Here is a 27,462-nt window from a genome sequence, read left to right on the forward strand (position 1 = left end):
AGGAAAGGAAATGGAAAAATCCAGAAAATGAAGAAAAGCAAGTACTACAATTTAATAGCATGTTTAAACCATATGCTTATTTTAGAACATGTGCTCAACATCTTCCCTTATTGGGTTTTCAGTAAGTACAAGTAAGTACCAGCTGATGTATATTACTAAATCACAATGGAAGGGTCAATAAACGAATCCGCAAAACTTGCATTTTTTCCTGGACTGCTGCCTGGATATACAAAAAAAAAAAATTAAAAGAAAACAAGGAAATGAAAGTAATAAATGCACTTTTTCACCTCCAAATAGACTGTAAATCAAGCATACAGAAGTTTTCATCAGTCTTAAGGCAGCTCTTGGCTGTATGGAATATCAAGTATCCAAAGACAAGACCATAACTTCCGAGATGCGCTCACTGTTCTCATTTGTAATTTATCCTGTGAAAGCACAGCAGCAGAATGCTAATGCTCTTTGGTTAAGTTTTTAAAACTAGAGAAATACAGAAGCCAAAGGGACATTCTCAATCTGGCAGCCTGCTATTTTTTTAAGAATGAACTCAAAGTGACTTCAGAGACTCCTCTTACTCCTGAATGCCCATCTTGTGCTTGTACAGTTCTGCTTCTGAGTGTTTCATATGTGTTTTTTTCTGTCTGTGTCTGTTAGGCCCATCCAAGCAGAGAGCAAGCTAAATGAGAGGCCATATGTATGAAAGAACAATAAAATAAAGGTTATCCAGATATACAAAGTAAATTTTAAAACTACACTTTTTTCCTCATCAGGGAACTGTCATTGTACATCCTTGGAGGTTAAGAGAAGACCTGCTAGCCTAGACAAAGTGGCTCAGGGGAAAGAGGACAGAAGAGGAGTTGAACAAGGCAAAGAAAGAAGCATGCACGTGAAAAAAGCTGAGCAAAACAGAGCCTGAGAGTCAATCTGATTGCTCTCCGGAGATGTATGAGATGATAAGGAAACATGAGGAAGAAAAGTTATTTAAGATAAAGCACATTACCCAGAGAACAAAATGGTTTAAACTTTCAATGCTTAGATGAAGAAAGTTTAGGCTACCTGGCAGAGGAGGTCCTCTCGCCATCAGCAGAAAATACTGGAGCAGTTTCTTCCACAGGGTTCAGGGTGGAGAAACCTGGCTAGTTATAGGACGGCACCTGTAAAGTTTCTGACAGAGATGCACTTACGTAGTCTCCTGGGACAGTGGGGGGCTAGAGAGAGAGAGAAAAGGGTTAGCCTGAACCTGCTCCTTTGCTATCAGTGGGCACTTCTCGAGCATGATGTATTTGATTGATTTTGATAACCCTCTTAAAAATGGGCTACTTGTACCCTAAGCGTTTCTGTATCTCTCCACTGACTACAAAGGCAGTTTTGACAGTTATCTCTGCTGTCAGCATCTGTACTGTGAATACCTCAAGTTAGGTGAGATGAATCATAACCCAGACAACTAAAAGTTAGATGTTGTAACCTTTTTTTGGTTTGTAAATCCTTGCAGGATCTAGTCCTGAAAACTTGCCTGGATTGAGTTAATAACAGTTTTTTTTTTTTTTTTCCTCAGTTTCTTAGGGGAATAAGGGTTATGTGGTCATGTTTTGTGTGTGTGTGTGTATGTGTGGTTGTGTCATGCCTGTCTGGCTATATTTTGAACCTGCTGGCCAATTTCAGTTAAGTTTGAGAGAAAGGTAAGGATCTCAAAGCTATGGAATATCTTTAAGCTTTGTGACAATATATATCTGCCCTACAGACGCTGGGTAACCTACGCAAGAGCTTTCTGACACAAACCAGTAAGAAAATTGGTTTTACTGCCCACAGAACTTTTATTATGTCCTTTTGGGTCTGGATTAAGTGGCTCACATCTGCAGTGAGTTGTTCCATACCTATAAAATTGCTCCTAATGTCAGATTTAGGAGTAAGATGCAATGGAGATGCTTGCTGCTAGTGCCTGCATAAGACCAAGAGTGGCTTTCACCCTGGTGTTGCCACTGCTTGGGACAGCTCTTGGACCTGCGCAGGACTCGTCTGTGTCAGGCTGCAGGCCAGTCTGCACTTACGGACGTCATGCCTAGGAACACCATGTTTTCATGCATTTAATTTTAAAAGATAAACATTTTAAAAAGAAAAAGCAATCAGGAAAGAAATTAAATAGGAGCCATTTGAAAATTGGGAAAGGTGGATGGGCTTAGGGCCAGGTTTCCTGAATTCATGGTGGTTGCTCTGGAGAGCTCTTTGTGTGGTGACTGCACACTTCGTCCCCCCTGGCCACAAAGAAAAGAAATCACAAGTGGGAGGGATTACTAATGGGAAATAGTGTATTATTTTCATAGGTCTCATAGATGATGTGAAAGGGTGAATTGTCAAGGGAAGCCAAGATCATTCTGAACACTGCAGCATTTAGACCTACACTTGCTAATTGCTGCACTAGAGATGTACAAAAAAAAGCTAGAAACATGGTGCTGTTGATTACATCAGCAGGATCCACTGATGTGGGGGCTCGCACTCAGCCAGCTGGCTTCTTTTTGAACTTCCTGAGGCCAGCTTTGCCCCTGGCATGTGAACTGGGTGCAACGGGAGAGAAAGGAAATCACGGTGGAAAGGGAGGAGATAAAGAAACTGCCCGCTGAGCACCAGGATTGCTGCTCGCAGATGAATATCTCAGATTTTATCTGGGAGGACTGAGGTCTTCCCTGCCATGGTTTTGTGATTTTTCTCCTCCTCCACTGCTCAACATTACAGTGCCTCTCAGAGCAAGCAGGAGCTGGCTACTCGGATTGCCCTAGATGAGTCACTCCTCCAGATAAGCCTGACTGGCTTCAAAACTAAAGTTACTCTGCATCAGGTGTAAAACATTGAGACAGAAGAAAGCAGATTGTAAATGAGGAATTGCTCCTGCCAAATCCCAGTCCCTGTCACATAAAGCCATACTACTTCATGTGTGAGGTGAAGTGCTGTTTTGAACTGACTTCAGCTGATCATAAAACAAAAATGATGTTGTAATTGTCACATAAAGGCTCCTGACATAGCAGGGGAGAAGACTTCAATCTGTCACAACCTGTTCTCTTTGAGGAAGAAAAGGTGACTGAGAGACTGTTATTTGGCACAGAACAGTGAATCAGAAGCAGATATATAGTCCTCTTTCATTTTTTGGATGCATTTACACTTGCTAATATGCCACTTGGTGCTCTTAAAAACTCAACTCTTCTATCCTACCTGGCAGCAAACTAAGAATCTACTTTCCTAGAAACGTGCCAGAAAAATGCAGCTTCTTCGCAACCAAAGATTTCAGTCAAATGTGCAATACATAGGTTGAGACAGTGATTCTTTCACTGCCCTGCGGGCGGGCTGCTCTCCACATGGGACGTTCCAGTCAGGGAATTCCTGCACAGCCCCAGAGCAGAAATATCACCTTTGCATTTTCCCATCTCTGCACTCCTAAAAGCATCCAGTCTGTTGCCAGGAAGCTAGTTTATGTGGCAAACAGGGCTCAAGCAAGACATAAAGGTGGCTATTCAGACCCTCAGACTTTGGCTGTAACACCTACTTTATCTTTAGGGAGGCTGGGGAATGCCCACATAGGACTGAGAGTGAATCTCCATAGGAGCCTCTTGTCACAGAGCAATAGCGGTGTACAGCCCCGGCAGTCAGACAGCACCAGGCAGCCACCTTGCCACGAAGGATTTTCAAAGGAATTCTCCAATGGGACAATAACTGAGTGACATTTATTTGATATTTTTGCAGACGAGGAAGGGAAATGAGCTGTATAAAAAATCTCTTTCACATTCTAAGCATAGCCATAACCAGACAACAGTATATCATTCTGGATCAGAAGGACTTGCAGGACATAGTAATAAATTTAGCTCTTCAGTCTGTGTCTTTACTAATCCTGAGCACAGGCCTATCCGCAGCCATATGGCCTTCACCCTCACCATGAACCTCTTACAGCATGTCAGTGAACATAACCCACTGAACCCAAATGATAAAGGCAAGAGGGGCCCAAGTCAACAGAGCATACCATAGAGAAGCTACTATCAGCCCTTTTCTCCACCTGGACCAAGTCCTTCTGCTCGGCCTTGGGGTAGAGAAACTTAAAGCTAGGATTAACATTCAGGCTGTTCTTAGAAATCTCAGGGGCAAGAGACTTCTGCTTATTGCTACAAGAGATCACTGGTATATTCTGTAATGCTGGGTGAGGAGAGCAATGATTCGTTACTGACTGAAGCCCATTTTTGGTGCTGTAGGTGCAGAGCCAGCTGTAGGGGAAAGGAGGAGATACCAAGCAACTTTTACCCAGTGTTTGTGGTAAAAGTTGCAGTTAAATATTAGATGTGGAAAGGCCAAGTGAGGACAAATATTCCTGGGTTGCACAAGGCCAGAAGGCTGCTATGAAGGAGGACTGACAGGACTAAATATGTTAAGCTGAGTTTTGTCCCCAGGAAAGCTGCTGCAGGACAGGGAAAGAAGGCTAGGGGTACATGTAGAGTGGGGCTGAGTGGTAAGAATTACAGAGATGGACAGTTTAGTTTTATGCTGGACCCCACATCTGTGGGGGCATTGGCAGTTGAGGTAAATAGTTTCCACTGGATTTTTTAAGGGCTAGGAGTTTTCAGGTGATAATTACAGACAGGATGAGGGTTACGGTTAAATGCAGCTGGGCCTGAGGTGCTTGGTCTGAAGCTACCTTCATGTGAATCCTCATTTTCTTCCACACGCACACAGCCAGTGCATGATAGGCCTCACCAGAACATGTATACTTGGCGAGACAGGGAATCCATACTTTTTTCAGGTCACTTTGTCCTGATTTTATATTGAAGCTTTTCATATCAACAGCAGTTTCATTTCAGTAAGCTAATAATAGCCCTTAAAAATCCTGTGTATCAGCAAAAAGACTCCCCACAGCTGCAAATTGAATTGAAGAGTTTATGCTGCACAAGGGTGAGTAACGAGGAAGCCTGTGTGTTGGCCCAGCCTAAGGCACAGTCCTGGGTTTACATAAGGAGGCCGACAGCAAGTTTTCACCATTGTCTGTAATTGGGATCGCAGTAAGTCCTGTGAGATCCAGTAATAAATTCAGCTCTCTGGGTCTGAGCTCTAGTGTTACCCATGGCATTAAACCTGAAACTAACATCAACTAGAGTGTATTATTCCCATCTTCTCAAGCTGGTCATGCTTTACTGCACTCCTACTCTCTGAGCTTCCTTAGCCTTGTTCTTCCTGGCAGTACCACTTGCTTTTTATCTCCAGCAGTCCCCTGCCTTAACCTCAACTCTGGCTGTGTCATCGGCAGACTGGAGCTAAATCTGTAGATTTAGTGAATGTCAGCCTAGACCAAATCACAGACCTGCAGGTCTGGAGGAGCTGTAAATATAAGCCAAGAATACAGCCCTGAATTATAAAAATCCTGTATTATTTTCTAGTTCTTTTTATGCAGCATCAACTGTGTGTATGAATCATGAAATGTTTGTGGATAAAGATTTTTTTCTCAATGTCCCATTGTAAAACGGACACCTCACAGCACAGATATAAACTTCATGATATTGTTGGTATTTTGGCACTGAATCTGAGAAAGTGAGAATGCAGTTAATTTAGTCAAGGTCATTATAGTGGTTCCATTAAGATGATGCACATTTTCCTGTGTGAATAATTGTAGTACTATTTATCTCTAAGCTATGTTTTCACAACAGAGCTGAATCAATGTATCTGATTCCAGTGCACGGGCATTCATTTTACTTACCAGTGGAAGCTGATATTACCAGTCTTTGATAAGCACTTAAATTAATTCCTTCCAGACATTTCATTTAATGCCTTTCATCCTGATGGAGTTAAATTAGCAGCACTAACTACTTAAGAGTACAGAAAAAAGAAAGTAACACATTTTAGGATTAGATATTTGAGACAGCCTTACACATTAGCATACATATACATAGCATAGCAATACAGGTGTTAGAAAGGACTTCAGTTACCCCTTAATTAGAAGCAAACCTTTGGTATGAGCAAAGCCAGCACATTTCAAGACACAGGCTCCCCAAGTGGGTGGGAGAAGGATATGTTGCCATTATTTATTTTAAATAGCACCATAATACTATTTTTTGTTGTTGTTGTTTGGACAAAAGTGTGCATTCTCAATGTAAGTGAAAGTGTAGCAGTATTGCATTCCTCAATTTGTCAAGAGCAGTATTCAGAGCTTCTTTGCCACTCTCCCTTGGCAGGACCATTTCCCTGTGTGAGGCTGGGATGGGGCACCACAGACATGGTGCTGGAAGATCTCCAGTAGCACCAGAGAGGTCAGGAGTGAAGCAGCTCCACTACGGTGGACTTTACCAGGGCTCTTTTGCTAGAAAGTACGGGTAAAACACCTCAGCATCTCCTGACAGTTCAGGGGAGAAAGCCCAATAAAGCTTTCTGACTAAAAAGTGTGAGCAACCACTCAAGGTCTCTCCATCCTTTGCTGGTCTCCAGAACCAGGAATCTGCGTGAGCAGATAACAGGGGATAATCCTTTGTTATATTTAAGTATCTCACTGGTAGTTACTTTTTTACTGAAAAAGTCAGACAATCTGAATTATTCCAGAAAAGAAAAGATGAGTTCTGGTTTTCCATAAAACCAGTATCCCAAAGATTTCTTTAAAGGATGCAGAAAGTGTCTCTGTTTTCCTTAAAAATCAAAATATACAATTTTTCAGGAAGAAAAGGCTATCACATGATTGGCAGTCCTCTCCTTAATCCATGATTTATAAATAACACTTCATACTAACCTGTGTTTAAATGTGCAAGGCCTAGACTTGTGAAGATTGGGGTACAGGTAATGAAACCAACAAAAAGATTTATCTCTGCTCTCCATTCTGTCCTCCTTTTTTTTTTTTTAATGCAAAGTAGAAGAAACAAAATTGGAAATCATGAGAAAAGCTTGAATGTATTTGAGAGATATCTTTTGTCAGAATGAGCAAAAAAAAGTGCAGCGTTTGAAATAATTGCTGAAACTTTACCCTTCAAAGTACTTTCCACATAATAAACTATTTCCAGTTAGGATATTATGAAGTCACTATGCTGTGTTAGCTGTATCCTGCATACAAATGTTTAGTTTGCAAACATTTCTTCTAGAAAGATGGGTTTGTGCAGTATGGGTTTGTGCATTTTGACCTTAAATCTGCTTACATAGTATCTCTGAAATCTTTGGAACCCTCTTGCTAATGGGTTGGTAATGGTGGTAGTCTCTATTTCTGTCTTTCTAGTTATTTACTTATTCATTTTACTGCTTTAGAGATATGTCAACTAGCCAGAAATGTCAAGAAGTACTTTATGTGCATTACAGCTCTGTCTTTAATACCAGGCTTTTTTGATGGTGTTCAAAAGCCAGGATTTTTTTTTTTCCCTTTTTCTCAGAGAATATCTAGAGAATTTTATATATGCCAACAAAATTAGGCATAATATTGTTCCTATTCTTAAAGAGGTAAATAAAAATAAGTTTTAATATAAAAACTATAGGTGTTTCAGTTTTACCTTAAAGGGAAGAAATGCCCAGGAAAATCTGTTGTGTTTTCTATGTGCAGGTATTTCCTTTAATTTAAATTTCCTTTAGTTTAAATCTCTGGTTAGGTTACACTTGTGTAGCAGAAGTCAGAGAGTGCATGGGGTTGGACATGCTGCGGTGGGAGTGTGCATTTGGTTTTGGGAACTTTTTGTCCAACTGTACAAGATAACATCCCTTAAATATATATATATATATGTATGTGTTCCCCTTAGCATGCATCTCTGTTGTCCTGCAGAAAAAAAATGCAAGTTTGAGCTCTTTGTAATGTTCCCAGTTTTGTTTCATGTCTGTTGAGAGTCATCCTCCCTAATCTTCTAAAACATGACGAATGTACATCAGCATGCATAGTGCATGGCAGGCACAAGGCAATTTATGGGTAAAGGAAAAATAATCGCTTCCATGGTATCTTTGTCCTGCAGGAACCCTATATTAGAAACAAGTATAAAACACCCGGGGAAAGTGGTACGATGTCACAGAACTTACTCTCCTAGTCCTTTCTGAGCTTTTTGCCTTTCTGCTCTTTCTGGTGAGGAAACACTCATCACTCGGATTTGTTTCTTTCCAAAGAGGGTCAGAATCGTGCCTGTGTTTGCAGCTAAGGAGCATCCAGCATGCCTTAGTGAGAGGATCTTACAGCAATTCAGATGCTGATTGATCTCTGGTGCATACAGCAGCTATTCCAAACAGGCTTTGATTTACACCAGAGACTGACAGCCGGCAGGAGTACAGTTGCAATTGCTTCTGCCATGGCTTTGCTCTCTGCCCATGCCCTCAGCAGCCGTCACACACAAGAGCCATGGGCTGCTCTCAGAAAGAGAGCAGAAGAGCCTCAGAAAGCAGGACGGGCAGAGGGGGCTCCTCCACTGTTTGTGCTATCCTCTTGTTTTGTTTAAAACTTAGCATTCCTCTGAAATGGGGCAAAATGCCTAATTATTTCTCAGCTCTCCTGAGGTTGCATGTTTCAGTGACGGCATTTGCCACCCGCCTGGCAGGAGGTAAGACAGGGGCAAGGGAGGCAGTGCTTGAATTAGATATTGCATCAACTGAGGTGCTAAAGTTGCTTGTGCATGCTTAAGTAATGACAACGCTGAAGATAGTGGAGACGAGTCCCCCAGGAACAGAACATGAACATTAATTATAGGGGGGAAAATATATTATTAACATCAGACCGCACACTACAGGAGATCCCAGTGTGACTATTAAGGGAAATTAATTACCACCTCTCTTTACCTTTCAGATCAACTCTTCTTTATAATGAGAATAATTCCTTCATTGTTACCACTAGCATTATCAGCCGTGTGAGAATAGTTTTTCCTGGTACTCCATTCACTGGCATTGTGTATCTGTGTAGTTTGAAAATAAATACTTGCAGCAGATGCACTGCATCCCCTCTGAGGGGAAGTCCCACAGGTTCAGTCTCAGGCTCTGCAAAACAGAGCCACATGCTGAAATCCTGCTTCCTCTGCACCGGTAAGTGTGAAATAGCATCAAAGTCACGCTGTGTGGCAAAACCAGGAGCAGCTTCAGGAGGTAGCATGTCAGCACAGTGCCAGAGACCTCTTTCCCCTACCTGAGACCTGCCAGAGACCTCTTCCCATCAGCCACATGTGGCTGTCATTTCGGGTTTGTGAATTCTGGGACTGAGGATCCCTAGAAATAAACATCCTTTCAAAAACAGTTAGGCTTTGGTTCCTTGGAGACCAAGTTAAAACAATGAATTTGAAGATTCTCAGTCTAAATTATACATGACGTAGCCTGCTGCCCCAAAATAGAGCAGTTAAAAGCAAGGCTATACTCTTTTAAATTAATCGTGCTTCATAACCCCTTTTACAGATCCCATTGTATTTTCCAAAAACATCTTGCATAATCTCATATGAGAAATTTTTGCTGGTAAAGTCAGAATTGAGGTCAAAATTGGCCTAAAAGAAAGCTCATTACAACTTTAACATCCGTAATCCACCCTGAGGAGAGAGATGAATGCAGTGAGCAGGCTATGCATGCATTGTTTCCATTGTACTCTTGATTAACTTATAATTCACAAGTGAGGGAGTGTGAAGGAAACTACTGAGTGATGGAAGGTCACCAATTCCAAGAGGAAATAAATGATATATAGGCATCCCATTCATCAATTTATTTGTGTAACAGCATTTTGGAATCTGTCTCTCTGGGGCAAAGCCCATTTAAAATCTTTTAATATTTTGCAAAGACCAGGATGGAAAGCTTGTGTAATCTTAGGGACAAAAGAACCATATACAAAATCCACATCATCCCAGAGCAGCCAGTGCCTTTTTCCTTGAAGAGGACACTAATTCCCCAAATTCTTCATGGCTGTCCTTGGACGAGGGTCAGTAATGATCATGATTCTTTCACACAAAGATCAGCCATCATCCTATTATTTCTTGTATAATAACAATCCTATGCTTTTCTGCAAGGTTCACTTTGCATTCCAAGGAGCATTGGCTTCTCGGAAAGTCCTGATTACAGCCATGGTTCTGATTAGTGTCGGGTTCCCAAATTCTGGTATCAAGAAATATTTGAATGTGCATGATCTCCTCTTCATATCCATTATCACACCCTCAGTTTTTATGGGCATATATTTATTAACGAACAAAATGATGCAAAGAGATTGCATCAATTGCTCCCTTCATTTGCAGAAAAGCAGGTACCCCTCAAATATGCAACCAGTTCCTGAACCATTATTTCATTTTATAACATTGAAATGGAAGCAGTGTAGTGGTAGGTGGTCTAAATGTGGAAGCAGTAGAAAGAAATCAACATAGTCCATTTGTAAAGGCTATAGAGGGTTTGACTAAAATAAGAATTAAAACCAAAAAGTGGTTTTTAAAACAGACATCTGTGCCAGACAGAGAAAAGACCTGTGCGTATATTCCTGTGCCAGACTGAGAAAAGACCTGTGCATATATTCCTGTACTTGCTTCTGCTGTTAAAGCAATACTATAGCAATAGGACAGCTGGACGTGAATGAAATGCTCTCACACTTTATTTTCTTCCACAGTTTATTGCAGAAATAATAAACACACTGTGCTGCACAGAGTCAAATTGACGCATGTGATCGTCTGCATTATTGGTGGCTAATACGGTTGCTCTGGAGCAGGTCAGTGCGCATTCTCACTTTCAGTTACTTTGGACAAATGCAAACTAAGTGTACCATGAAAAATTTCATCACATAACACGGCGCCCAAAAGATGATGTATGTCACTACTGTGATATTTTTATTATGCCTCGGAGAAAACCCATTTTAATGCACGGTTGCAAAAAGAATCACAGGTCTTAGAGCAAAAAAGACATGGAGTAACCAATGTGGACTAGCGTTTTCTTTCACAGATATCAGCAGAGCTGCAAAAATGCATGAGACAGAACATCAGCAGCTTCTTTCCACATGCGATTTTTTTTTTTCAGTGGGAGACAGGCAAATTTGGGTTGAATTAAATGCTATTGCCAGGTTTTGTAATCATGCCTGTTGGGAAGGCAGTGAATTGCTAGACAAAGAGGGGAAAGCTATGGCATGCGTACAGGATCTTGAGACATGGAGGAATCAAAACATAATATTTAAATAAATTCTTAAACTCTGCCGAGAGTTTCTTTGTTCAGCCCACAAGTACAAGCCATGGTATGGCAGAAAATCTCCAGTCAAATTGTCATGTCTACAACACGCAGTATGGCTGGAGCTGTGCGAGTGGGCAGACTCCTCATCCGAAACACGGCTCCTCATCAGCAGGAAACCTGCTCGTGGAAGGGCGGCAGCTGCTGCGCTGCCTTGTTCCAGCTCTGTTTTAGTGGCTCAGTGTATAGTGCTAGTTTGTAACTCCAGGTCAGGTTTACAGGGCTTTAACTCCACTGGTATCAAGGAACTTACTGCTGCTCCTCACTGATGTGAGTGAGAGCAGAGTGGCCTCGTGTCTGCATCCCAGCTGTGTGCTGGAGGCGGCCACATCTGGATGGGGCCACGCCATGGAAGGATGAGGAGGAGATGGAAGAAGAAGAGAAAGGGAAGAAGGAAGAGGAGAAAGAGGAGGAGGAGGAGGAAGAGGGGGAGGAGGAGGAGGAGGCGGCGGTGGCTCCCTGGTGAAGAGAGCGGAGGAGAGGGCAGGCTGAATAGCTTCATGAGCACTGGAGTGGGACAAAATCCAGGCTGAGGCAGAGATAATTGGTTTGATAGTCTAAGAATAAGGAAGCAGCAGATGTCTTTGAATGCATGATAAGAGCAACAGGTCAGAGACTTGGCTCATGGTGATTAGGTTTTGAGAGAGCAGGAGAAGAAGCCTGTCTTCTGAAACTTGGCACAAAGCTTAAGTCTTTTTTTGAACATCTCTTTGGGATGACAACCTATGATCCTTTTTTTTTTTTTCTTTTTTTCCTCCTATGGTTTCCACATTACACTGACTGCTTCGGTCTGCAGTTAAGTTCCTCGGGAGCAGACTAGAGAGGGCAAAGCACCTGCGTCTATGAAAAGTACAATATGGGGGAAAGGGTCAGAGAGCCTCTGTTTCCCAGGGAGTCTTCTAAATGTGCCTTACCATTGATTCAAAGATAGATTCCTATCCATGGCATAATCAGTGTAATTCCTAGCAGCACCTGCATTTTCTTTCAGGGTTTCTCATACAAGCTTTGCCCAGCCTGTTTTTACTTATCCTGTATGACTGAAAAAATGCCAGCAGCCAGGGAATTGGAATACAACACAAAGTAGCTGAAAGCTAGCTATGAATTTAGGAGCTGTGCTAGCCATTCAGAGATTTATATTCCTTTTTTTTTTTTTTTTTTTTTTTTTCTGGGTAATGGGCAAGTTAGAATCTTTCAATATTTCAAAAAGAGAGCAGTAGAAAATATCCCTGGGGACAGGCTGCATAAGCTCTGATCCTGTATCCGAAGTCCAGTACCAAGACTTTTTCTAATGAGAAAAGCAATTCATTCAGCTAAAAGAGAGCGAGTTTGACTTTGAAAATTAAAATCAATGCTTTAATTCAATACACATACAATTACCAGCTGTCAAATAACATGTAATGCACTTTTACTAGGGAAAAAAAAAAATCACACCACCACCACCACAAAAGACCAGAAAGGAGGCTTTGACAAATGTTAGTATTCTCATAATGAACATTTTAGGTGGTTTTGAAAGTAACATTGCAAAGTTAAGCACCACAGATGATAGGGCATTATGCAGAGGGCATAAAAGGACCAATGGTGTTTTTCAGAACACATATCACTGCTTCCTGTAATGCTCTGTTGTCACAAATATATGGTGATTAGCTATTTATCAGAGTGAAAGCACATCGTAAAACATTCCACATATCATTGAGTTTCTAATAATCTGTGTCACTGTAAAGATTAATACATTAAGTCAGTCCACATAACTTCACGAAATACCTTCCTTTCCCAAGATTTGTGTTGGTTTTGGCAAACAGCGGATGAAACACTGATGAAATGGGAACATCTACATTTGTTGACTGGTCTGTGAAATAACAGACTTGCTTTTTTGCTCTGGGGCAACACTTTTTTTTTTTGAGATGGCAATAAAAATATCCCTGGTAGCATTGTCAGCATCTGAATACCTCACCGGCCTGCTTTACTACAGTAAAGCAGTCCTCGTTAGTCTATATTTTGGGATATGACTTGTCTGCATTGGACCCTTGCAGATCTTTTTGCCGTGTTAAGACACACTGAAGACCAGCACTGTGAATCGAGGCCAATATTTTCAATTTTGGGTGCCGAGAGTTCAGCACTGAAATCTGTATTTAGTCACGTAACTACACTTTCAGGCACCCAGATGTCCTTCAATTCCAGTGATTTATTTCTACCTGCGTTTCCACCAATGCTTCCCCAGAGCCCCATGGAGTCTAAGAAGACAGTAGGAGTTGTATTTTAGCAGAAAGATAACTAGTGTTATTACTGTTTCTGGAAAGAAAGAAAGAAAGAAAGAAAGAAAGAAAGAAAGAAAGAAAGAAAGAAAGAAAGAAAGAAAGAAAGAAAGAAAGAAAAAAGAAAGAAAGAAAGAAAGAAAGAAAAGAGAGAGAAACAAGCCAACCTTAACATTGCTAAAGGACAATTGTTTCAAATCACAGAAGACCTCTGAAAATCCATCTGCATATTCAGGCAGCTAAACATACTCCCATCACTAGCTTAAAAACCCCATGTTTGAAAATCTTGTCCTGAGCCCACTCAGAAATACATGATTCGAAATGAGATTAGTGATGAATCCAAGGGAAATATAACCTTCTCAGGTTGGAGTGTGACTGATGACGTGCAGCCCCAGTTCATGGGGGAAAGTGGGAGTTCATTTAGATTGATTCATTAATGTTTTTCACAGAGTCAGTAAAATACTTGATAATTAATGGAAAGAAATATGAGTTCAGCTAAAATCCTCCATAAATTAAAAGTATTTAATTTAATAGTAATTTAGAGGATTTTGCAAAGTGCCAGAGCCAGATAACTGCATTTGCAGAGGAAGCAAGATTGAGAGAACTGCCTGCTGGACTGATGCACATAATCCATCTTTACAGCGACGCGGGTCAGAATTCAGCAGCAATATTACTATCCTTCCCATCAATATCTCCATGAAGAGAGAGAAAAAAATATATCAGGAAAAACATTATCTTGCATTTCATTCCTCGCTCTTTAGCTGACTAAAAATTTACTGCACGCCTCACAGTGTAGTTTAAGACTCGGCATTATTTCTCAGGCTAATGTCAGTTTTAAAACAGCCTGGAATTAGACAGTGGACAAACCGAAGGTGCTCATTCCAGTGAAACATTTCCAAGTTATGAAGAGATGGGAGCAGATCAAAGGAGTGCCAGCCTTTTATTGGCTTTTCTGTTGGGGTTCCCTTCACCACCACCAGCTCAGACCCAGGCAGCCAAACTCCACCTCCCCTTGGCCAACGTGTACGTCCAGCTTGGAGGGGTGTAGTAGCACTCACGGGCTCCCAGATACTCATCTCCAACACATGCGACGTGTTATTTATGGCCTTGCTGGTGCACAGCCTCTGAGACACGCAATGGGCCCAGGGCAAGAAAGGGGAGCAGGGATGGTACTGCCTGTGGAGGGGGGAAGGTGCTGGCCAGGGGTGCTGGGTCCCAAATGTGCATCTCAGCCCTTTCAGCAGCCAGGGGTTGGACCAGACAACAGCTTGGTTAGACATTGATGGAGCAACATGTAAAAGGGTGGGTGATATAGGCACTCAAAAGTGCTCGTTAACATTTCTGCGCTATCTTCCCAGGAACTAAGGGAATGGGAACTAAGGGAATACGGAGTGTTTCACTCAGCAGAGGTAGGTTTCCTCTTTTTCTGCCCCATGTCCTTGAGAGTGAGGATGTTAAAAGCAAAAGATGACGATTTTCAAAGGAGAGAGCTACAGGGTTGGGACTGAGATTTGGATGAGGATCTCCCTCTTTTTCTCATACCCATTTGAAAAAGCCCCACTCCACTCTGGGGGATTTGAGAGACTCCCTGCTGCCAATTTTAGGAGTACTGGAACACATTCAATCATGGACAGAGAGGATAAAGTGTACTTAATTCTCTGCACTTTAGGTGGTTTACATTGGCACAGTCTGAAAGGTTTGGAGTTCTGAAGTTTACACATTCACAAAGTCTTGGTGTTCAGATTTAACATCATGTACTTTTTCTTTAACTTGAAGTAGGAAACAATAGGAACCAGCAGAAAAGTTTTTTCAGGAGCTTGCCTTTTGAATTATCCAAAGGCAGGCAGACGAAGGGGGAAAAAAACACCCAAGGGGAACCAAATGTTGTTCTGTTTAAAAGAAAAAATCCCCATACTCAAATACCCCTATAATAGTGTGGCAGTAAAATGTATGATAATAAAGTGAAGTGCTGTGGTATTTGAGTTTATGGTATTTTTGTCACAGTTTCTATAAATTGTCTTTTCTGCAGACACTAAAGTTGCTTCAGTTCCTATAGACGCCCTTGAGACTGCTTGAAACCCACCAGACGAGGAGCAGCAATAGTATCTCTCTGACCAAACATCCCAATCCATCCCATGACAAAAGCTTTTCCTCCTGTGGTTTCCCAAAACTGCCTTCAGGATACCTTTTTATGTGGATTTTGGGAGCTTTCCCTTTTCTCCCCATCTTGAGCCACAGGCCTGCGATTGCCTCTCCCCGGTGTTTCACACGAGGCTGTGAGCCAGAGGGCCTGACCCAGCACCAGCCACAGCACAGGACCCGGCCAGGGCTCCCTGCCACATGCTTCCTTCTCTTTTCCTCTTTTTTTTTGGTGGTGCTGCGTAAATATGTAAGCCAGCAGACCTACACTGAGCCACGTTCCTGCCTCACTGCTTGTTCAAAGCCGGATCAGGTATGCTGACAAGAGCTGAAGTCACAGCAGAATAGATACACTGTAAAGTACCTTCCTTTCAGTAGAGTAGTTAATTCTGATTTTTTTTTAGATTACCTGCAAAACTCATGGTGTATCGAAGGTTCAAGTCCTATTTTTTCCATCCGTGGTGCTCCAGTAATAGCCACGGCACTGTGTTTGAACCAAAATGTGATTCAGCGTGAGTAGAGATCTAGAATTGTGTCATTTTTCCCCCCTCATGTTTTTTACCCCTGGTAATTAAGAATGATGTGTAGCAGTGTGCAACAACTCAGGCTTTTTGGGACACGCTCTTAGTGTGTCTGTACGAATATTTGACACAGATGACAAATAAAGTAGTACATCACCCTATCATTCTGACAGCAGATTTTCCTGGAAGTGGAAAGGGTAAATGTACATTCAGAATGGAAAAAGAAAAAAGCAAAAAAAAAAAAAGCACCCATTGTAGCCAAAACATGCTTTCCTACCATTTGGCACAGAAAAGATATATTATTTTGCAATTCTAACTTTCACAGCACATGAGCATGAGGTGAATCAGCATATTGCTGTTTCACTATGGTTTTCAGAGTGCCTTTATTCTTTCTTTTCAAAGTTAATATCTGGCAGAGGCATAATTTGATGCTTTGTTATGGGGCTTTTAATGACTTCTGTGTTTCTGAAACACAGCAGTTGAGTGAATATGCTAAAATTTAAATGCACTTTACACTCTCTGGACTATGTCCTGCATTTAGCCTGTGTTCAAGAGGATATTAGGCTGAGACATTTTGAAACCTCGATTTCATTTTAGTCAATAGCGAGAGTTTAATATACAATATGAAGTAGGGAGATGCTTGAGTATGAAAAAATATAAACAAAAGCAGTTATAGTTTGCTCTCATTCCCCCATTTCATCAATCTAAAGCTGTTTTTATGCTAAGCAGCACGGGGACACTGGAATGCAAAATCAAGTCTTCCAAGGTATTTCCATGTATAGGATCCACAGGAGGATGTCGCAGTTTCTGAGGCCATTTTGACTGATCCTAAATAACCTGATTCAGGACCAGCTATGTATTTAAATTAATTATTTCAGGCTCTGTGTATATATTGAATACACAACTTGACCTGTACACAACTCGAATTGTGTATTCGAGTCCTGAGTGTCGCTCAGGACTCCCCTTTCCCAAGTTGCACCCCCCAGAAGAGCTGCCTGGAAGGGGGGCTATGCCCTGAGCACCCCGGGAGAGCAGTGCTGGCTGCCTTGCGAGCTCCCCATGCAGCACTGCAATGCCACGTCACGCAAGGCAGAGCTGTTCCACCACAAAAATAGAACATCTATCAATTACGGTTGAGGAGACAAAACCTCCCGACAAAATTCAGACAAAATCCCCTGCCAGTGGTGAAGCCGGTAGCAGGAAAAGAGACGCGAGGTGCAGTAAGGTTTGATGAATTAGAAAATTTCCCATGCAGGAAGGCAAGGTTGCCCAATAAAGCTGGCCTTCCACCGTAGAATGATTATGCAGAGATTTTTGCTGGTTCTGCACAGGCTTCAGTCTTTTCTCTTCTTCGTGTTGTTTGTGTTTGGTTTGAGGTTTTTTTTGTGATTGTTTTTGTTTGTCATGCTGAACCATAAGAGTTATTATTACCACCCCCCCAAAATTAAAAAAGAACAGGAAATGTGATATGTTCAGTACAGAGAAGATTTGAATTTTTCATCTCCTAACATTTTGTTTTTCAAATCACTGTATTCCCAGTAGCACAGCAAAAATCATTTGCTTTAATGCAATTGCTAATAACGATGATATCAACACAAACCTCTGTTTGTTCATATGTTGAGCTCATTGAATAAAGAAGCTTATCATTTATCTGTGTAGAAGCTTTTAATTAGTTTTCTGAATTTACTCCAGAGATTAATGGGCAGATAATATTTAATACATGCTTTATTGTTTTCATTTCTTTATTGAGATATCTGAATTTGCATGCTGTTCCACCTTTGATCTTTTACTCTGTGTCAGTAACTGTAAAATATTTGGCTGCAACCGGACATAAAAAAAAATCCGCTAGTCCATTGCAACTGGGTGGTAGTGGGTGGTTTATAATGTAGGACACAGCAAATTCTCCTCTATCAGGGATTATAAACTGCACTCAGAAAAGGCCATTTATACTGGTGTCACTTGCTGGCACCTTGCAAGATTTCCAGCAGCTGGGTGGGTAGGTGCCTCTTCCAGCTCACGCACTGGATGAATGGTTTGTGGACTTAGGCATTCCTATTTTACTGAGATTTCTTTTGACCCTTCCCCTCCAGCTGCCACCTTTTCCCCTGGCTCTGACCATCAATTAAGACCCACAGCTTAATGAAAGAAGACGAAATAGGTGTATCAGGCTTCAGTATTAAATCATACCCCTGCAGTGCATCTGGCTTGCTGATGCTGGCCAATGCCAGCTGCTTTCATGGAAGAGGTGAGGCGTTTCAGAGCACGCTGGTTGAAGAACTTGGTCCAGGGCAGGCACAGGCAGGGCTCCACTGGCTCCTTGCAGCAGCACCATGGAAAGTGAAGGGCAGTGGGATGGATGTGGTTGCCAGCAAGGTCCAGGTGGGCTCCCCGTGGTATCTGAACTCCTCTGATTTTTCACTCAGGGGGTGGTGAGGCACTGGAGCAGGCTGCCCAGAGAAGCTGTGGGTGCTCCATCCATGGAGGTGCTCACCTGCTCTCTCATTGCCAGGAAGAGAAACTGAGCCCAAGCCGCTGAGTTCATCTTTACTGCTCTCCTTTATTCCTTGCGTCCTGGGAGAAGGCACGTGTTCAAAGTGCAGATAAAAGGGAATGGAAGCCCTAAATAAACAGTGCATCATTTTTATTAAATAGTGCCCTGTGTAAATATAGAGTTCAACATTATGGTTTTGTTGGCCCAGTAGGAGAAGGATTAAAAATGCTTATTAATGGGATTTAAAAGCAGGAGTTCGGTTATATTAGCTACAAAAATATAATTATCATAATTAAGATTGCAAAGCACTAATGAAGCTCTTTAATAATTATCCCTTTTCCTCAGAGATTCACTTTGTAAAACCTGATTTGAATTTTGCATCACGCTGGAGAAACTTTATCGGTGTAGAAACGGGAACCGCTGGTGGCAGGAGCAGGCTGGGAACAGCGGTGCTTGGCACGTCGTTGGGGACATGCTGGCACTGGGGCTGGAGCATGGCTCAGCCCGTGGCAGGAGAGGCTTAAGGTCACAAAGGCAGGTGATGGTGTAGAACATGGATGCAACCTTGGTCTGATGCTGTGTCTGAACTCTCAGCACGCTTACGGACTTGGGCATGAAACTATGGGACTGCAACTGGAGTGTATCCAGCTCCAAGGTCCATGCAACCAGGCAGAGCGTGTGTCTCTGGCCTCTCTGTATCTCTAGGCTTAGCCGTGCCCAGCCAGACTGAGCTTGGTCTTGTCAGAGATGACCTTAAAACCCATTAGATTACACGGATCACCTGCAAGGGAGACAGCAGGCGGTACAGGGCAATAGCCTGTATGGTCACAGGCTTACAAGGTCCCTCCCGAGAGAAGAGAGAGACAGCAAGTTTTCAAAATTAAATTACAACAAATCGTCCATTTAAAAATATCTCCCCAAAACAGCTTTTCATGATTCATCTCCCCAGATGATTAAATATTTAGTTCTGCTGACAGGAATATGATAGTTACTACAGAGCAGAAAATTTAGTGCAGTGTGTGAGTTATAAGCAGATATGTTATCAAGCTGTTAACACAAAAGTGATGGGATTATTGGTGTTGATATCTGTATTTATTTCTTCATATTGTGTAGGGATATTTTTCCCCTGTACAGCAGCAGATTTAGGCCACGGCTTTGCATTGGCACAGGGCAGGGAAACTGTTGCTTCCTGCATGCTCTGTGCAGTGGTGGTTTTGCCACACGCCTCCCACCTCCAGCCCCCATCAATGGCAGAGCAGCTGAGTCCCCGTGGGTGTCACCAGGCTGGGATGTCCATGAGGTTGAGGCCAAGGAGAACACTCACTGCCTGCCTTGAGTCCAGGTCTCCACCTCATGGAGATGGCTCCACTGGTTCTTGATGGTTTGGAAAGCAAGCAAGGTGCTACCAGGGCAGGGAGAAGACAAGGCCACCAAGAGAGGACGACCCTTCACCCCAAGTCCTGCTCAGTGGAGAGGGAGCTGCCACATGAGGTTAGACACCTAAGCCTAGAAAGAAATTGGATTTCATGTTTAGTTTCTGATGTATTTTCCCCTTTCTTGTTTCTCCACAGAAACATGTGGCCTCATAGTTCAACATCTTATGTGCAAAGGGGACACCATCGTAGCCAGTGTAAATTTTGACAGTGTTATCACAGGTTCAGAATTCTCTGAACACCTAGGCCCAGAGCCTTTAACAGAAGAGTAATTTGGTTCTTTGAGAGCCATCCCTAAATATTTAACAAACAAACAAAAAATTGGGAGGGATGAGACCATCCTATTTCAGCTCCTGGATATTTTGCTTTACACTGTACTGCAACTCTAGCCTGTTTAATTGGATGGAAAAGATTAAAAAGATCTTGTCAAGGCTATTGCTGCTGGGAAAAATAAAAATAAAAATAAATAAAATAATAATAATAATAAAAAAGAAAAGACAGCAACTTTGACAACAGTCCCATCAAAAAAGGCTGACTTTCTGCTTGTGTTAGTTTTTCTCAGGTAGTTCATGCCAAACAAAACAACAATCCTTGAGATTTTGACAAATAAATCTTTAGAGTGTTATAACCATATATTCTGCCAGTTTGCCTGCTTTGGCTGAGTGTTTGACCATCAGAAAATCACAGGTCAAATATTATATTATTCTACTTAAATATTTGCAGAAGCAGATAAACTTTAACAGATTTTTACAACTGAGAATATTTTATAACTGAGTCCATTTTCAAGGGAAGGTCTCAGGGCTTTATTTATTTATTTTTGTAGTTTTATTTATTGCAAAATAATTTGTGCAGATCTACCTCTACATTTAGGCCTGGATTTTGCAAAGATACGCATCCATGAGGGACTTCTTATAGCAGTGTAGAGTTAAGTACATGCTGAAGTCTTTGTACGTTTGGGACTTTTGATACTGTGAGGATTAAAGTTTTATAAATACCTAAAACAGATTAAGAACATGAGAAGTAGAGAGAGAGAAAAATAATTTTTTTTTCAGTCAAGGGCTGTTCTCATGAGAGGCCTTTTTCTTCATTTTCTTTTTTTCTTTTGTAATTCTATTATAAAGTGAGTATTCTTTTAAATCGATGTCTAAAAATGACATGACAGACACATGACATACAGACATGCAATGTTAAGATGTGTATCTCAGATTTTTTTCTCCTAGATGCCAGGTTTATGAAGCAGGAGAGATGTCAGTGTAGGGGAGACAGTGCACAAGCTATTTGTAGCACAGAAGAGCAAAAACATATTAAAATAGATTTCTGGAACATATGTTTTATAGGAACTTATCCAGGGGGACTTATACACTGAGGATGTTCCAGGTGGTAGCCAGCTCAGTAGATCCAGAATCGCAGGACAGTTCAGGTTGAAAGGGACCTCAGGTAGTGTCCAGTCCAACCTCCTGCTCAAAGCAGGGCAGCTCTGAGGTCAGGACAGATTGCACAGGGCTGTCCCATCGGGTCTTGACAGCCTCCAAGGACTGGGACAGCACAGCCTCTCTGGGCAGCCTGCTCCACTGCTGGGTTGTCCTCATGAGAAGTTTCTCTTCTCTTCTTTCAATTTATGCTCATTATTTCTTGCTCTCCCACCCTGTACCACCATGAAGAGCCTGGCTGTAGCTTCTCATTGACTCCTTGTAGGAACTGGGGGCCTGTTAGATGCCCCAAAGCCATCTCTTGTCCAGACTGAACCAGCCCATCTCCCCCATCCTCTCCTCACGGGGCAAGCGCTTCGGGGCCTACCATCTGTGTCCCCCGATAGCAGCCCTGCCTTTGAGCATGAAGCCAACATAAATGACATAGACCGCTCTGTCTCCACCTTCAGATCCTGTCAGTTATAGCAGGCAATCAAGTTGCTCAGGCATGATTTACACTTGGTAAATCCATTAGGGTTTTTTTGTTTGTTTGAAGGATGGGCATATCTGCCTTTCTCCAGTCATCAGGGACCTCCCCCAGTCTCCACAGCCTCTCAAAGATGAGAGAAATCAGCCCAGTTGAGGATACCACCAGCTCCCCCAGCACCAGTGGAGGCTGACCACCAGGCCCCCCCAACTTGTATGGGGCAAATTTCCTCAAGCTCCCTCGAGTTCCCTCATCATTGCTGGTCCTTCTGCTCCTCCACGGCCCTGCCTCCAACACATAGGCCTGGCTGACCTTGCTGGCGAAGGCAAGGACAGAGAAGGCATAGGTACCTCAGACATACCTGTTTGCTTTCACTAATCCACCCACCACTCCAGTTCTGTAACCGTCTTTCCTTGTTCAACCTTTTACTACTGGTGTGGCAGAACAAGCTCTTCTTGTTGCCGTTGATGTTCCCTGCAAGCGTCAAGGTGAGCTTTGGCTCTCCTGACACCATCCCTACACACCCAATAAAGTCAACACAGAAAGACAATACCTCCACTCGATGATTTACCATCCATTGCTACTTTGCCTGAGCACAATCTTTGACAATGTTTGGCTGTGCACCCCCTTTTTCTAAAAAATGACCCATTTTTCCTACACTTATGGTGGTAACACACTGCCTGACTCTGCACAGTTTTATAAGAGGAGGGAAATATGCATATACCGAACTAGTAATAATTTAGCCTTTAACTGCCCCATGCCTTGGTTTCCTTGTTAAAACACACATCAAATCCAATGCACTGTCCATTTTTTGCAAAGCCCCCATTTCTATAAATGCGTTGTCCTTCTATAAGGGTGCTGTCCTTCTCCCTAGACAAACAGGCTTTCCCTCCTGAGGACCGTGTGCCCCACGACGAGCCCAGGTCCCACTCCGCAGGAGAGCGAGCTGCGAGCAGACCATTACAATCACGTCCTCCGCTCATCGCACGCAGCAATGTTACCAAACTGACCTACTTTTCCCATCCGCCCACGGAAGGCTAATCCTGTTTAGCATTGCTGGAAGGGGACAGGCACGCGGAGAAATGCTTGGAGTTATACAGATGGCAGTCTTTGCTGATTAATGTTAGTTTAATTTGTTTGCCTTTCTGTTTGCAGCCGTGTGAGGGGAGAGCGGAGCGGGGTTGAACCCGGGGATTCACTTAGCCTGCTCACTGAAGTCTGAGTGGCTTTCACCATTCGGTAACGATTGTAACAAGGAAGATAACGAGCATGCATGTACTGATCTCTGTCAGAGACGTCAGGCTCTGCACAAACTTTACGCCTTGCTCACAAGCTAGAGATAAAGGGCGCTTTGCGCTCACCCCAGCTGCCCTCCTTGCATGCCTTGCTCCTGGCACTGGCAGTGTTACTCCTGGCTCAAACAGATGTGAGTCATGCCATGGCCATAGGGGTTCACGTGCTGCACACCCCAAAATCTAAGCACCACCAGGGTAGTGGGGGGAAGCTCGCAGAAATAGGTGCAACACTCCTGACATTCAGAAAAGGATACCTTTTCCCACTAAATGGGAAAAAATGTAATGGATAAAACCAGAGTACATTATGAGCTTTTACTTCTCATTATAATCTCGTAACACTCAGTTGCATTACCTGTGAGCAGTCTCCTGCCAGCCCCAGTTCAGAAGAGCAGAGCATTAATTTCTGTCAAATTACATCATTTTCATTGGCTACATTTGAACTATTTTTTTAATGTCTGTTTTGCTTTAAGCCAGGCACCAGCTATAGATTCAGTGAAAATATGTATGAAACTTGGAGAAGCGCATGAGTTTCATGAAGTTTACCTTTCCTCATAAAGTTTTCTTCTTTTTTTCTTTCTGTCCTGTACCTTTTTGGGAAACTTATAAACAACCTCTTCTCTAGTGTAAACAAAATGTAGTAAACCACTGAAGGCATGAAGACTGAGCTGCACACTGTCAGACAAAAGCAATCATAACTCTAAAGGTAGACACCATGGATCCACTCATGGATTTCTCCTTCGCTCATAAAAACAGTGATTCCCGTAAAAATTGCAGCATAACATGACCTCTTGTAGCTGCAGATGGCCTTTCTTCCACTCAAAAGGCACAGTCCCTTCTCAAATAACAATGTATATCATAGGGAGAGAAGGTTCTTTATTATTATTTTCTTAAGTTTTGTTCAGGTTACTCTGTTTGCATTTTCATAAATCAGTTTGGATTGGGATGGGTGGGATTGTGCTGTATTTAGCTATGGGCCCTAGCATGTTCTTGTAACAGCTCAGAGGTTTACATATGAAAAATGAATGTGGAGGGGTGCATATAAGTTTGATGTGCCTGTGAATGTCTCAGTTTATTCTGATTTGATACAAATCCTTCCTGTGTGTGTACCCACCATAACCCTCGTGGTGGGTTGTCTGAGCGCTTCATCCATGTTAAAGAAACGTAGAACAAGACATTTAAAACGTTCAGATGGTCACTTCTTGCCTGTCTCTATTTCCTTCCCATGTGCTTGTCTTTCTCTTTGCCCACCCAGCAAGGCTTGGAAGGGAAATACTCTACTTTTTAGTCTACTTTAGTGCTGTGTAGCACCCATGGGACAATGCTGCCATGTGTCCACAATCAGACCTTGGTGCCATCATCCCGGGCAGGGGACCCGGCAGCAGTGCCAGCACAGCAGTGTGGCTGTGCGTGCCTGTGATTGCTCACCAGGCTTCCCCAGGCACATCCCAGGGCCTCTAAAGGAGATTTACGTCTCTGTCTTCGCCATCATCAACAGAGAGATTGCCTTCAGCTGAGTTAAACAAAGGTGATTGAAGATTCTTGTTAAATGTCAGGCTGATTTGCAGGAGCTGAGATTAGCTGGCCACGTGGCAACTTATTGGGAAATCAATAGCTGCTTACTTGCATTTGAGTGTCAGTCATTTTACGGTGTATTCTCGTGAGCAGTAGGACAGTAAGGAGGGAAACCAACATCCCTGACACAGGAGAATGATAGTTTAACTCACTAAAAGCCATTTTTCCAGTGCAGCATGAGGTGATTGGGGCCATAAGAATTTTACAGTGCAAGCTCTGTGTCCACTGGGAATAGGCTGTATCAAAACAAACATATGCAGCCTTTCTTCTGGGGATTCCCGGAGTGAGCTGGCACCATGCTTGAATTAATCCTTCCCCAAGCAACTCTTCATTGTATGAATGGGGGGGAGATGTTCGTGCTGTAATTCCCCATCTGATAACTAAGCCAGGGGTGCATGGTTTAAGAGTTTTAGCCATTCTTTTGTTTCCAGAATGACACATTTCCCCACTAGCTGAAGAAACACTCATCATGAAAAATAGACAAAAAATATCCCCAAAAGGAAGGCATATGAAATAAAGTATTTCTATACACGTTTCTGTACAGAAGGGGCCCAGCCGTCAGCCCATCCAGATGTCCCAGATGTGATGATGGCCTTTATTGCCTGCCTTGTTTCTCATGCTGTACATTCCTACTTCTTAAAATTGAGCTCTTTTGATGGTAGGAAGTTGTCTGAGGAGCACTTCAGGCAACAGCTGAAAAACTTGCCTTTGGTTTGGTTTGCTCTGCTTGTGGGTGTGTGTCTTTCTGTAGTCTGTTTGTCTGAGTGCTGTCATGGTAGGAGTATGTGAGCTTTCTCCTTCTTTTAGGTGTTTCCCAACTCCAGGAGTGATAGCTTCTTCACTCTTTGTTGATAATGATGATGGTACTGATGAAGCCCCAAACATAAATGTCCCTGTTAAACGCTCCGTTGGCAGGAGTTAGGTAATGTGGTGCCGTTACCCGTAGGTTTTCCAATCCTCTGTTCGCATGAAAGGACTGTTTTATGAAATCCTGGTGCTACTTGTTTTTTATGCCATGCCTTTGCAGGGGAAGCGTGGCAGCGGGCCCTGGAATTCGCTGCCTCCTCCGTCACTGCAGGGAGCCAGCATTGCCTGCCCAGCCAGGCACTGACAGGGATGAAAGAGGAGATTCCCAGCTTGCCACTTGGGACCCTACTGGCTCCAGGACTGGGAGGATAATGCGAAGCAAGCAGGCTGCCCTAAGCGCATTCCTGAGCTCCGTGGCATGGGTTCCTCCTCCTGGTGTTAGCCAGCATCTTGTCAGGCTCAGGAGAGGTGTGACAGCACTGGTTAGCAGCAGTTGTACATTCTGCCGGATCTATTTTATTGAGAGCAGTTTTAATTTCATATGGTACATACGTACTGGCAAACACTGCTAGCGATGCTTACAATGCTCTGGAGATTTTGCCGTGTGAGCAAACAGAAGTGAAATGACAATTAGATATTGTCTAACACTAGCAACAGCACAGCAGGTCCAGAATTTCATGTCAGTCAGTGAGAAACCTTGTTTACTGGAAGCCGGCCACGCATTGCTGTACAGATCTAGCCAAATCCCTGGCAGAACAGACCAGTTAGACCTGTTGCTCCCCGGTAAGGGTAGAGGCTTCCCCCCAGTGCAATTCCGTGACAGTTTGTGGAGTGCAGCTGCAGGAAGCCTCTTTCCATAGGTCTGCCGTGCCTGGTGGAAACAGATGGGGCTGAGCAGCATCGCTCCCGAGTGCCCCATCTGCCCCCAACCCTACTCAGAGCCACCCAGAGCTCTGGTCCCTGTATTCCTGCTTTCTGCTGGGAATCTGTTGCAAATAGAAGAGCCTCAGAGGAAGATCTTTGGTGATTCACAGAAAGCGGCGTCCTCTGCTGACGCCGCCCCACCTCACATGTCATATCCTGCATTCAACAGGAGTGCATGCTATGGAGCGTTTTGAGCTAAGGTCTAGCAAAGAAAGATAACAAAATCCTAAGTGCCACCCCTTGCCATACTACTGATGCTTTCATTTCTCTCAGATAACATAGCTGAACATTTCCGTTTCAGTATGTGAGCAAATAGCAATAAAAAACACTGAATTTTGTCATTACACTTTTTCCTGAATCATTTGAAAACTCATCTGTTGGGCTAGCAGCCCAACTCTTCAGCTGGGGGAATAATCACCTGTAGCATTTGTAAAATGATATTGGATTTTTATTACAAATTTAACTGGGTCTATACACATTCCTAGTCTAAAATATAGATTGCAATATGGCTGACTTGCCTGTTTTCAAGTCAAAGAAGTATCTGGAAAAAAAAAAAACTACATGGTGTTATTTTTTATTTTGTTCTGTATAACAGGATTCCTTCAGCCTTCATATTTTCTATTTATGCTCCTCCGTCAGCACATTGAATCCTGTGAAGCACTAGCTTTACCCTCCAATCACTGACCTGTAGCTTTAATTTTTCATTCCTCTTATATTTGATAAAAAATTACAGGGTAGTTGCATGTTCTTAGCTAACTGTTGAGTAATAAGCAGGTGGAATATGACTGTAAAAGAGCCACTGACAGAAGGAGGGAGTTTATCCACTGTTCTTAGCATTGATAACTTTTCACTCCTGTTTTTTAATAAAACGTTCCTTAAACAGGCAAATTCCTGTGTGACTCATATGTGGAAAATACCATGGACTTAAATAATGCACGGCAATTAACTTCCCTCCTCCCCCCTTCAATTTTCTTTATGTCCTACATTTTG

The 27,462-nt window shown here is 42.7% G+C and overlaps 1 protein-coding gene across 4 annotated transcripts in view; it reads left to right on the forward strand.

The window, feature by feature from the left end:
• NPAS2 (neuronal PAS domain protein 2) overlaps positions 1 to 27,462 on the forward strand; it is a 99,132-nt gene that overhangs the window by 19,951 nt on the left and 51,719 nt on the right. The window contains exon 2 of one of the 4 annotated variants that reach the window (XM_066984250.1): positions 10,535 to 10,633. The exons of the other annotated variants lie outside the window; for them this stretch is intronic. The gene's annotated coding sequence lies outside the window, so the exon portion shown is untranslated. The remainder of the gene's footprint in view (positions 1 to 10,534; positions 10,634 to 27,462) is intronic. 4 annotated transcript variants of the gene reach the window in all.

The sequence above is a fragment of the Anser cygnoides genome, chromosome 1, assembly GCF_040182565.1.
Source record: "Anser cygnoides isolate HZ-2024a breed goose chromosome 1, Taihu_goose_T2T_genome, whole genome shotgun sequence".
Lineage (NCBI taxonomy): Eukaryota > Metazoa > Chordata > Aves > Anseriformes > Anatidae > Anser > Anser cygnoides.